The sequence below is a fragment of the Camelus bactrianus genome, chromosome 32 (assembly GCF_048773025.1).
Source record: "Camelus bactrianus isolate YW-2024 breed Bactrian camel chromosome 32, ASM4877302v1, whole genome shotgun sequence".
Classification (NCBI taxonomy): domain Eukaryota; kingdom Metazoa; phylum Chordata; class Mammalia; order Artiodactyla; family Camelidae; genus Camelus; species Camelus bactrianus.
This window is the reverse complement of record NC_133570.1, coordinates 12511863-12524173: the sequence shown is the minus strand read 5'-3', so window position 1 is coordinate 12524173 and position 12311 is coordinate 12511863.

Here is a 12311-nt window from a genome sequence, read left to right as displayed (position 1 = left end):
AAGGGGACCCATGGGTCAGAGGTGAGCCTCTCTAGGAAATGATCTTTCTCTCCAGCCAAAGGTGGCCAATAACCCTTGGGGACCTGCCCTTAGTCGGAAGCTCTGCCTGAATCCCTTTGACTTTGGGGAAACTGAGAAGACCTTAGAGAAACTTTCTTGGGAAAACCACTGCCCGGGAGAAACTGAGGCAGTAAAACAAGATGGGACTCCAGCATAGTCCCAGGACCCATGATCTTTACAGGGACTCTCTAATTCCAAACAGCTGGAATAAGGAATTAACCTAACAAGCTGAGCCTCTGAAAATCCCCTGCGTGCACCCCACTTCTGCTGAACACTATCTGCATTCTCTCGTTTCATACAACCCTAAGAGGTACTTACTTTTACCCCTCCCCTGTTACAGGTGAGGCTCAGAGAGGTTAAGTCACTCACCCAAAGTTATTCAGCTACTTCTGTGGTGGAGCTGGAATTTGAACCCAGGTCTCTAAATCTAGGTTGGCCTCATCTAACAGAAAAGGGAAGAAATGGATGTCATCTAGCAGATGGGAATTATAAAGGTGCTGCGGCAGAAAGCTTAGTGTGGTCCAAGTTGGAAAGAAAGTGTATTTTTGTTCATTGTTTGTTTTTCCCAACACAGTTGTGGGGAGAAGGTGCCCTGACAGGCTGAACTGGTCAGACTGGGGGTAATATTGTGATGGACTCAGAAGGTAGAGGATGACTCACCACTTGAATGTTTTATAGCTGGTAGAAAACACAGGGAGGGAAACTTGCTGGCTAGTATCTTAGAAGAAGAAACTCTCATTTTATACATGTGGAAACTGAGACACAGATGGAAAATATCCTGCCTAAATATGAACTGGGATTACTGGCTTCCTGGCTCCTAGAACACTTCTTTTTCAAATAACCACAGTAACAACCATAATAACAAACGCGGCCAACATTTTACCGAGTGCTTAGTATGTGTCAAGCTCCAGACCAAGCATTTTATATATCAATAAATACAACACTGTTCAGTCTTCACGAAAGCCTCATGACACGTTCTAAGGCTCAGAGAGGTTGGGTCCGTTGCCTATATCATACAGTTAGTAAATGGTGGAAATAAGATTTTAAAACGTAGTCTGACTCCAGAATCTGAGCTTGTAACACTTAGGCTCTGCTTCCTTTACAGAATAGCACTCATTCGCAGACATTGATGAAGCTCTCATGGGGTTCTGTGTGAATGAGAGGTTCTGCCCACCCTCTATGAACTCACCAGTTCATCAAAGAAACACACATACCTAGAGAATTTAATACAGTATGAAAATGCTTTAGTGAAGGAGGAAGCAAAGAACAGCCTGGGTTGGAAAAGGACTATCAAGAGATGTTGTCTGAGCTGTGTGTTCATAGATGAGTAGCAGTTTACCAAAGGCAGGGAAAGGCTTTCCAATAGAGGGAACAGCATGAGGGGAGAGCTATGAAGCACGCTGTGTCTCTAAAAAACAGCAAAAAAGTCTACTTGGCTAGATTATGAAGTAGGGGAAAAGCCCAAATGCACATCATCAGGTAAGTCAATTTTTTTAAATTGTGGTGTCATTTGGAAATGGAATTGCAACAGTGGAATATTATGCTGTGATAAAGACAGACAAATAGTATATACAATAATATGGATGAATCTCCAAACCATTATGCTGAGTGAAAGAAACCAGAACCAGACAAAATATATACTGTATGAGTCCATTTAAATAAATCCAGAACAGGAAAACAAAATGAGAGAAATAAGAGTGGTTGCTTCTGTGGGGGAAGGGTCAGTAGAAAGACAACAAAGGAAGCTTTACAGTGATGAAAACTGTTCTACATCTTGATTGCTGCAGTCGTCACATGGGTGTGTAAATTTGTCAATGCATCAAATCAAATTTGTAAGATAGGTGCATTTTATTACGTGTAAATTATACCACAATTCGAAAAGAGAGAGAGGAGTGAAGAGGTGACAGAGTGAGAGCTCTTAATCTGAAGGACTGTGTATGCCTTGCTAAGGAAATTGGACTCTAGAGGATGGGAGGGACGTCACTGAGATGTTTACATAGAAGAGCAACAACGTGGCTTGAGTTTGAGAAGAATCATTCTGGGTTGAAAAGGAGGACAGAGAAGTGGGGAAGGCAAGGAATACAATTAAGAAGCTGGTAGCCAAGAAATGGCTACTGATCCAATTAAGGCAGTTGCTATAGAGATACAGGGAGGGGCTGGGAAACGTGGGGATGCCTGGATACCAACTGGATGTGGCAGGTAAGGGACAAGGAAGAAATTTGGATGATGCTGAGATTTCTGGGTGAGCAGGTAAATGTCAGCATCTTTCACAGAGATGGGTATTTTTTTAAAGGTAGGTTTGGGGACACATGAGGGAGTCAGAGTAATGAGCTTTGGTTAGGTTTACACATGGGGAGCTTCAGGGGCGAGTGGACATCTAGGGGGCGTCGGATATTCAGGGAGCAGGTGGATAAGGGGGACAGGAGAGAGATTAGGGAAAGACAAGGAGAGATTCAAGAAACAGGAATGGTGGACAGTCACAGAGGTTACCATTTAGAACATGCTTCCTGTGTGCTTGACATCTCTTGATTCTCACAGCATACCCTGAGGGAGATAGCTCCGTAGAAGGGCACGTGATTTGCTCAAAGTCACCCAACTGGTAATGGGAGGAGCCAAGATGCAAACATGGGCTAAGCGGCCCCAGTGCTGAGGGTCCTGACCACCCTGCCACAAGAGTGCATAGGACCCGTCCAGGACAGCATTCTTCAGGCTGAAGCAAACCTTCCATTGGCTCATAGCTTTGTTGCCCCAAAGTCATGGTCTCCTGCCTCCTCCCATAATGCAGTTCAAATCAACAAAACCTGATTGAGAACCACCAGCTTCAGGGGACACTCAGTTTTAAAGGTGTGGTCCTTCCCCTCTGGGGGTTCACAAATAAATTCTAGATTATCTTTGGACTCACACATTTGAGGAAGCCTACATACCATGAAGGGGTTCTTCAAGTCCAAGTTTGGACCTGGTTTCCAAAATAGATTCTCCTCCCACTAAAAACCAATTCTAGGCTTATTGTATATAACCCAGTCTTGTATAGGTAGCAGCAACCTGAATCTGTCCTGAACACAGAGTTCCCCAGACAGTCACTCAACAAGTATTTATTAACTGCTGGCAATGTGCTAGGCATTGATAGGCTCTGGTGAATTCCAATGTTTAAAAAGATAGTACTTAAAGGATCAGCAAAGCAAGTGCATCAAAACTTAAGGAGAAAAAATTTTTTTAAGAATTTCATCTTTTACAATGTCATGTGTAGCAACATGAGTGGACCTGGAGATTGTAATTCTAAGTGAAGTAAGCCAGAAAGAGAAAGAAAAATATCATATGATCACTTATATGTGGACTCTAAAAAAATGAGACAACTGAACTTATTTACAGAACAGAAACCGATTCTCAGACATAGAAAACAAACTTGAGCACCGGGGGAAAGGGGGAGGTGAAGGGATAAATTGGGAGCTTGGGATTAGCAGACATAAGCTACTATATATAAAAGATAAACAGCAATGTTCCACTGTATAGCACGGGGAACAATATTCAATATCTTGTAATCACCTATAATGAAAAAAGAATATGAAAAGAAATATATATAGATGTATAACTAAATCATTATGCTATCAGTGTCAGAATGAGCACAATATTATAAATCGACTATACTTCAATAAAAAATTTCTTTAGGAATTTCATATTTTATATCCTCCATTAATAAATGTCCAAGTAATCATAACAGCAAAAATTGAATTTAAATGGCATCATGGTATTCTCAGTACACTGGGTCTCTACTTAATCCCAGAAAAAGACATTAGTCCCCAGTCTTTACAGAACCGGATGAAATATATGTTAGAAAATGTTTGAGCATGGTAGAGTGTTTAAATCAGACAAGACTTGGTTTAAATCTCAGCTCTGCTACTTTCTGGCTGTATGATTTTGGACAAGTCCCTTAAATTATGAGCCTTTTTTTTTTTTTTCATCTGTAAAATGTGAATAGAAACAAACTCTTTGTTCTTAGAGTTGTATGGATTTCATAAAGTACTGTCAATAAAGTATATGGTCTAAATCAATATAAATGGAACCTCTTTTTACAAAATCTTCCTTCTCCGTGATTGTGTTAGTTATCTATGGTGCAGCATAACATATCACCATGAATTTAACCCCTTAAAACAACACACATTTTTTTTTGGTTTTTTTTTCTTTTTTTATAACATTTTTTATTGATTTATAATCATTTTACAATGTTGTGTCAAATTCCAGTGTTCAGCACAATTTTTCAGTCATTCATGGACATATACACACTCATTGTCACACTTTTTTCTCTGAGTTATCATAACATTTTGTGTATATTTCCCTGTGCTATACAGTGTAATCTTGTTTATCTATTCTACAATTTTGAAATCCCAGTCTATCCCTTCCCACCCTCCACCCCCCTGGTAACCACAAGTCTGTATTCTCTGTCTGTGAGTCTATTTCTGTCCTGTATTTATGCTTTGTTTTTGTTTGTTTGTTTGTTTTTGTTTTTGTTTTTTAGATTCCACATATGTGTGATCTCATATGGTATTTTTCTTTCTCTTTCTGGCTTACTTCACTTAGAATGACATTCTCCAGGAGCATCCATGTTGCTGCAAATGGCATTATGTTGTCGGTTTTTATGGCTAAGTAGTATTCCATTGTATAAATATACCACTACTTCTTTATCCAGTCACCTGTTGATGGACATTTAGGCTGTTTCCATGTTTTGGCTATTGTAAATAGTGCTGCTATGAACATTGGGGTGCAGGTGTCATCCTGAAGTAGATTTCCTTCTGGATACAAGCCCAGGAGTGGGATTCCTGGGTCATATGGTAAGTCTATTCCTAGTCTTTTGAGGAATCTCCACACTGTTTTCCATAGTGGCTGCACCAAACTGCATTCCCACCAGCAGTGTAGGAGGGTTCCCCTTTCTCCACAGCCTCTCCAGCATTTGTCATTTGTGGATTTTTGAACGACGGCCATTCTGACTGGTGTGAGGTGATACCTCATTCTAGTTTTGATTTGCATTTCTCTGATAATTAGTGATATTGAGCATTTTTTCATGTGCTTTTTGATCATTTGTATGTCTTCCTTGGAGAATTGCTTGTTTAGGTCTTCTGCCCATAACACACATTTATTATCTCACAGTTTCTGCACATTAGGAATCCAGGAGTAACTTACCTGGGTTTTCTCTTTTTGAGTGTCTCATAAGCCTGAAATCCAAGTATTCGCCAGAGTTGGAGTCCCATCTGAAAGCTCAACAGGGGAAGGTTTTTCTTCCCAGCTCACTCATGTTGTTGTCAGGATTCAGTTCCTTCTGGGCTGTTGGGCTGAGAGCCTCAGTTCCCAGCTGGCTGTCAGCCACAGCCACCCTCAGTTCCCTGTCACATTGGGCCTTCTCAACATGACACATTGCTTTATCAAAGTCAGCAAGGGAGAGAGTCTGAGCAAGATAGAGGTTATCATCTTATATAACATAATCATGGAAGTAACACCCCATTGTGTTTTCCATACTCCCTTGGTTAGCAGCAAGTCATAGGTCCTGCCCACACTGAAGGGGAGGGAACTACAAAAGAGTGTGAATCCCAGGAGGTGGGGGTCACTGGGGGGTGCCCTTAGAGACTGTCTGTCACACTAGCTGAACTTTCACCTTCAGCAAAGGCTTCTACTATTGGCACCTTAAAGAGGATGCATATGCTTTTGAGCTCAAAAGACTTGTAGCATTAAGACCCCCTCCAACATGGCGGACCAGGTTGGCCACCAGCTGGAAAGCACCAGCAAGCCTAACGTCTTTGAACAGCACTGAACAGAGGCATGGATTTGCATTCTGAAATACAAATAGGCATGTGATTTGTGATCTAATGTGATGTCTTCTCTCCTAAAGGCAGAGTGAACTTTGCTTATAAATACTTTTCTAAAATGAAGGTGTCCTGTTTGAGATTAGATAGAATCACATAAAACTCAGGACACCTTTAAGCCTACTTACTGTCAGCATGGTTCTAGACATTGGAGATACTCCTAGTTTAAAAAAAAAAAAAAAACAGACAAAACCTCTGTCCTCAAGAAACTCACACTCTTATCAGCAGAACAGAGGAGACGGAAAGAGCAGAAAGTAAAATATATAACACTTTCTGCAATACAATAATTTATCATATGTGATTCAGTTATAAAGTTTAAACATAAAATTTGAAATCCATGGTTTATTTCCAAAGATGAGAAGTACCTTAAAATGTTTATTGACAATTCCAATAACTATTTCCTCAGCAGAACAGTTTCTCCAAAATGAAATTAATTTTTAAATAACTATGGAAATCTTACTTCAGGTGATAATTGGATAAGTACATGCATTTATTACAACTCATTGAAATGTTACATTTAGAATGTGTGTGTGTTATGACATGTAAATTATACCCTAATCGGAAAAAAAGAAATAAAAATTCATTTCAGAAAAAAAAAAAACCTACCTAAGAAGTACCATGCCTGAAGAAAGATTTTTCTAATTCGGCAGTATCATTGATAGATCACAAGTTATCTGAAAATACTGATTATAACCACATAATTCATCATTTTCTCAAATAAAAGAAAATACATGGTTACCTTATGAATGCACAGCAATGTGTAAGTTATATACGTCCTCACTGCTCATTCAAACATCACCAACCATCAACAGAACACCAAACCTTGCATGATTATAATTAATTTCAGTCATCTTTGCTATCTTGCTGGTTTTCAGTTATTAGAAACCATATTAGGACAAACAAATTTCTTTTTTACTTTGTTGTTACCAGCTGCCTCTGTCAAGATTGGACCCCAGAACATATTTTAACAGTTTGCTAGTTGGCACTGTAACATTTAAATTTCAGATCTGAGTAGGTGGGTCTCCCCATGTCCTCTTGCCCTGGGTCTCAGAAATGTCCAAGGGAAGCCTGCCGAGAGGGTCTCTACTGCCAGCGCCACAGGTGGTGACGTGGAGCGGAGGCTGAGAGCAAAACCACAAGGATCACTAAGTTAAACCCAGTCGCGCCCCCACACACGACACTCCCAACTCAGAGCCTCAGTTTCTTCACCTGGAAAATGGAGCTGACAGCAGACCACACTTCGGAGAGGAGGAGAGAGAAGTAAATGAGACAAAGGCCTGTAAACCAGTGAGCACCAGGCCTGACAGGCAATAAACCCAAAAAATAAACTAGGAGTCTCCAATGTTTTGGTGGAAGCAAGAAAGCCCCCTAGTCTTTCTTTGAAAAAATTCATTTTGGGCGTTTGTGGGGAGAAGAAGAGTTTAGTGAACTGAGAATGATCTTGGAGCATCGGGTCAGAATCCTCAAGGCAGAGGTAGGAGTAATCTTCAGTGAGAACTAAGGGATGCGAGTTGTGAGCTCTACAGTAGGACCTTCTTGAGAACTATATTCAATATCTTGTAATAAACCATAATGGAAAACAATATGAAAAAGAATATATTTATATATATATGAATCACTGAATCACTTTGCTGTACACCAGAAACAACACTGTAAATCAACTATACGCCAATAAAATTTAAAAAAGAAAAAAAAGTCATAAGCTTATTGAAGCTCAGCTCTATCCACTGTTCAGAGAATGACTCAGTGCGCTGTGTGATTCCCCTGGGGCCTCAGGCCCACCTGGGGACTAAGGAAGACTGCTTTGCAAATACATACTACCTAGGGAGCTGGTCAAAATGCAGCTGAAGACCCACCCATAGACGGTCTGATTCAGTAGGTCCTGAGACTGAGCTTTTTACAAGTATCTGCTGGTAAAACTACAATTAGAAGCAGTGTTTTTGGAGCAATTCCAAGGATCCCTGCCCTTTTCCTGTTCTAAGTCATGTTCAAGTCACCCTTTAAAACATGCACACTCTGATCAGTTAGAATCCTCAGAACCTCGACACCCCTCCAGGTAGTGGCAGAAATTCACAGGGGATGGTTTTCGCCATCTTGGGCTAAGACCAGGCTGCATTCCAGTAACAGAGCAGCTTGTTGGAAGCACCAGCCTTGATGGTACATGGAAAAGCAGGAGATGTAGGTAAGCTGAGAACACTGGGCCTGGGGCAGGGGGTGGCAGACTTCTGTAAAGAACCAAATGGTAACTATTTCAGCTCTTCAGGCCGCACAATCACTGTGGTGCTAAAGCAGCCACAGGTAATACAGAAACAAATGACCATGGCTGTGTGCCAATAAAACTTTATTTATAAAAACAGGCAGTGGGCTAGATTTGGCCCCTGGGCAGGAAGTTTACCAACCCCAGATCTGTATCCAGATGGAATAGCCATGAAGCCCCAGCTGCATTGTGCTGTGTGTCTTTGCGTAAGTCACCTTACTTTTCTGAGCCTCAGTCTCCTCACGGGAAAATTCAGAAAAACAATAGCATCAGCTTCACTATGTTTCTGTAAGAATCTTCACATTTTAAATACAAATTATTTCATGCATTCTTGCAACTCAGTCCACCAGGGTAGAAGTCAGCTATTACTACTGTCTGATCTAGACTGCCAAGATTCTGACCATGGCTCCACCCCTTCCCAGCTGGATGACCTTGGGCACGTGATGTAACCTCTTTGTGCCTGAGTTTCCCACATGTCAAACAGGAATGGTAACAGTGGTGAGAATTCAATGAGACAAGTAATGCAAAATGCTTAGACTAATGCCTGTAAAAGCACTCAAAAGTTAGTCTGAATTATTATTTTTGTTATAATGCCATAGTAAATTATAAATTATTGTTTTATTATTATATTATGTTTCTCCCAGAGAAGAGATTGAATCAACAGAGTAAAAGTGAAAAATCCCTTCACAAGCAAAGAAAACACCACCAAGAGCCTTGCCTGTCTCAAATGCTATAAAAACTTGACCCTTTAGCCAAAGACACTGCATATAAAATGTCTTTCTTTGCACCCACAGGCCAGCCAGGAGACAGCCACACTGAAACCAAGGTCTGAAGCTGAAATGTATTTGTCACACTTAGCTTTGCCTCTAAATTCCTACTAGAGATGAAACACATCATCTAGAACCTTTGTGAGAACTCTAAGACAAAGCTATGGGATGGAAGGGAGGGCGGCTATTTTAATAAATAGGTCATTTTATCTGATTTTAATCTTGGTTTCATATTTGTTCCATCCGTCAGTCTCCAGAATTTGCCATCAGCTTGTCAAAGACCAGTGACGCCTTCACAAATACGTTACCTTTTGTTTTTTTAACACAGTAGATAACGCAGGCTTCTTCGAATGGGGATTCTCTTAACACACACACAGGAGAACCCAATTAACTTTCCTTAAAGAAATGCCATCGCCTTTGAGAAAAATGGTTCTTGATTCTCTCTTGCTGCTACAACACACACACACACACACACACACACACACACACACACACACACACACACACACACACACACACAAAAGTCCAAACAGCACTAAAGTAATTAAAGCAGCTGGGATTGATTGGGGTTCTGAGTGACCTTTTGGTAACTTACCTACGCCTGCCATTTAGAGAAAGAATAATTTATGATGCGAGTCGAAGTGCAGAAAACCAAGGCAGACAGAAAGAGAATTCTGATTAGCCCTAGAGGGGTGAACTGTCAGGAAAGGCCCCCGGAGCCCCTTGTCAAAACAGGGAACAAAAGCAGTAAAGGGCCAGGTTTGCCCAGACACAGACGCCTGCGGTTCCCAGGGTGCGTCTGCTCTTCTGGTTTGTAGAATCTACGAATTTCAGGGCTAGCAAGGTCTTAAAGGTCTCACCGAGCCACTTCATCTGACAAATGAGGAAACTGAGGCTCAGAGGAGGGGCTGATTTGCTCCGGATTTGACTGTAGAGCACCTGCCTGCCACTTTGCATGGACAACTGTTCTCAAACCAGAGGGATCGTCAATTCCAAAATGCCCCTTTTTTGTAAATTATAAATAAGTTTGTAGTCCAAATTACAAATTAAAATTGCAGAATGCAACCTCCACAACCCCAAGGATTTTTTTTTTTTTTGCTTTGTTCACGACTGTAAGCCCAGCACCTAGAACAGCAGCTGCTTTGTGGTGGACAATACATTTCGGTGGAAAAGCTTTCAGGAGCAATTGTCTCTGGATGCAAAAGATGCATGGTAGGGCTGCACGGTGCCCATCTGGGGGACCAAGTCAAGAAAAGGAAAGCTCTAGATGCTCAACGTATTTCATTTGCATTATGATTATTTCACAGCCTCTCCATCAACGGTCCCAGGGACATGGATGACCACTGATGAAATCTGTGTGGCTAGGAGAATTTTGACAAAATGGTCAATTTAGTCCCTTAATGGACTCTCACCACTGCCCCACCTTTGCTTCTGATGTTCCTTTCACCTGGGAAATGCTTCTCCCACCTCTGAATCTTCACATCCCATCCACACGTTAAAGCCCAGCTGGCAGGCAACCTCCTCCAGGAAGCTCTCTTTTCTTTTTCCTACATAGAAGCTACCCCTCCCTCTTTTGAGCTAACTTCCGCACAGCTTGTGGGACTTGGCTTAAATGCCACTTTGTCAGGGGAGCCTTCTCTTACCCTCTGGACGAGGTTCGATTTTCCTACTTCTTATACTTTTACTCTCATAACACTAATTATGCTTCTTTATTATCTGTCTTCCTGCCTTCAACAGTAAGTTTCATGAGAACAGAAACTATATCTGCTTGTTTTACTGTTGTATTCCTAGAATCTAGCACAATGTCTTGACCACAAGAGGCATGAATAAATGGAAGGAAGGAAGGAAGGATGGATGGATTCCATCAATGAATGTTTGAGTGAATCAATTAATAAATTAACCAGTGAATGAAACAATGAATAAATTGATGAATTTATCAACAAATCAGTGAATCAATGACTGAATCATTTATAGGCTATTTACTCTATCTGTTGCTACCTACCACACTGTTCAATTTATGTCTCAAAGACAGAACAAGGTAGTGGTTGAAAGTCTGGTTGCTAGAGTCAGGCTGCCTGAAGCCAAATTTTAACTATATTTATCACCTGCACGTTCTGGCTTTTCAGATAACTGTTTCACCTGAAATACAGTCTCATGAACTCATCTCCAGTAGGAAATGAGCAGTTAAGCCTGCAGAGGAAGAAACATGATTTTGCATCCTTCTTTCACAGCAAACATTACTAATCAAGATGGCATCCTTTCTCAGCAAAGCCAGACACAGCCTCAGAATCCTTCTCAACACAGCTACCATCAAGCAAACGAGTTGATTCTCCAGATGAAATAGCCATAGACTTGACCACTTTCTGAGATTTTTCTGTTCCAGCTGGGGACTCGTCAAAATGCAAAGCCTTTCGACTGAAGGCACATTAGCCCCTGGAACACGTAGGTGGGACAGTCTACAAACTACCACTCAGAAGGCTCTATGCTTTATCCCTAGCAAAACTTGGAATTGTGTTTACTTCGGTCAAAGGAGGTTCTATGTCATAGGAAGATTTCCAGCAATCAGATATCTCTGGGTTTGAATACCATCTCTCCGAACACAACTTCCAACTTGGACAAGTTGTTTTTACCTTCCTGTGCCTCCGTTTTCCCATCTACAAAAAGGAGCATACAATCCCCAGGCTGTTACAAGGACCAGCTAAGGTAAGGACCGTGAGCATCTTGTACCCTGCACAGCTAAATTATAGGATTATTGTGATCGTGATTATCCACATCATCATAACCATCATCTTTCCCCCTTTCTCTTCTCTCCAATTACCCCAGCTAATGGAGTCCTACTTCTCTTTAGAGGCTAGAAAGCTGTCTCAGCCCAAAACATTCCAGCTTGGGTTCTTCAACAACCCACGGAGCTCTCCTGCCTTGGATCTGAACCATGCCTGAGTTTCGAGAGAGCAGTTACATGTCCATTTTCTTCGATTATCAGTGAAAGGTTAAGTGCCCCAGCCCTCAGCCTCAGATGCCTATCTAGGTTTTCCATTATGAGCGGAGGTAGAGCAACTGGGTCTGTGAGTTCATTCTCCGGCCCTGACCCTCCAGCTAATAGAACCTCAGCCACTCTCTTGAATGTAAAGCTTTATCTCCGGGGCAAAGCCAACCAATTTAAATGGCACTCACAGCCCATGTCCGCATGTCATGGGCTCTGAGTACCCCAAGGAGCCAGAGCAATAAAATCTATTAGGTCTCCTTTGTCCCATCTTGTTGTGAACTTATAAGAAAAAGGCACTAAGAGGATCAGTACCCAGAAAAACCTTCATAATTGTGGCTTCTACACAGCGAATGAGGACAATTACCAAGGCAACCGGCCAATCATTCTGG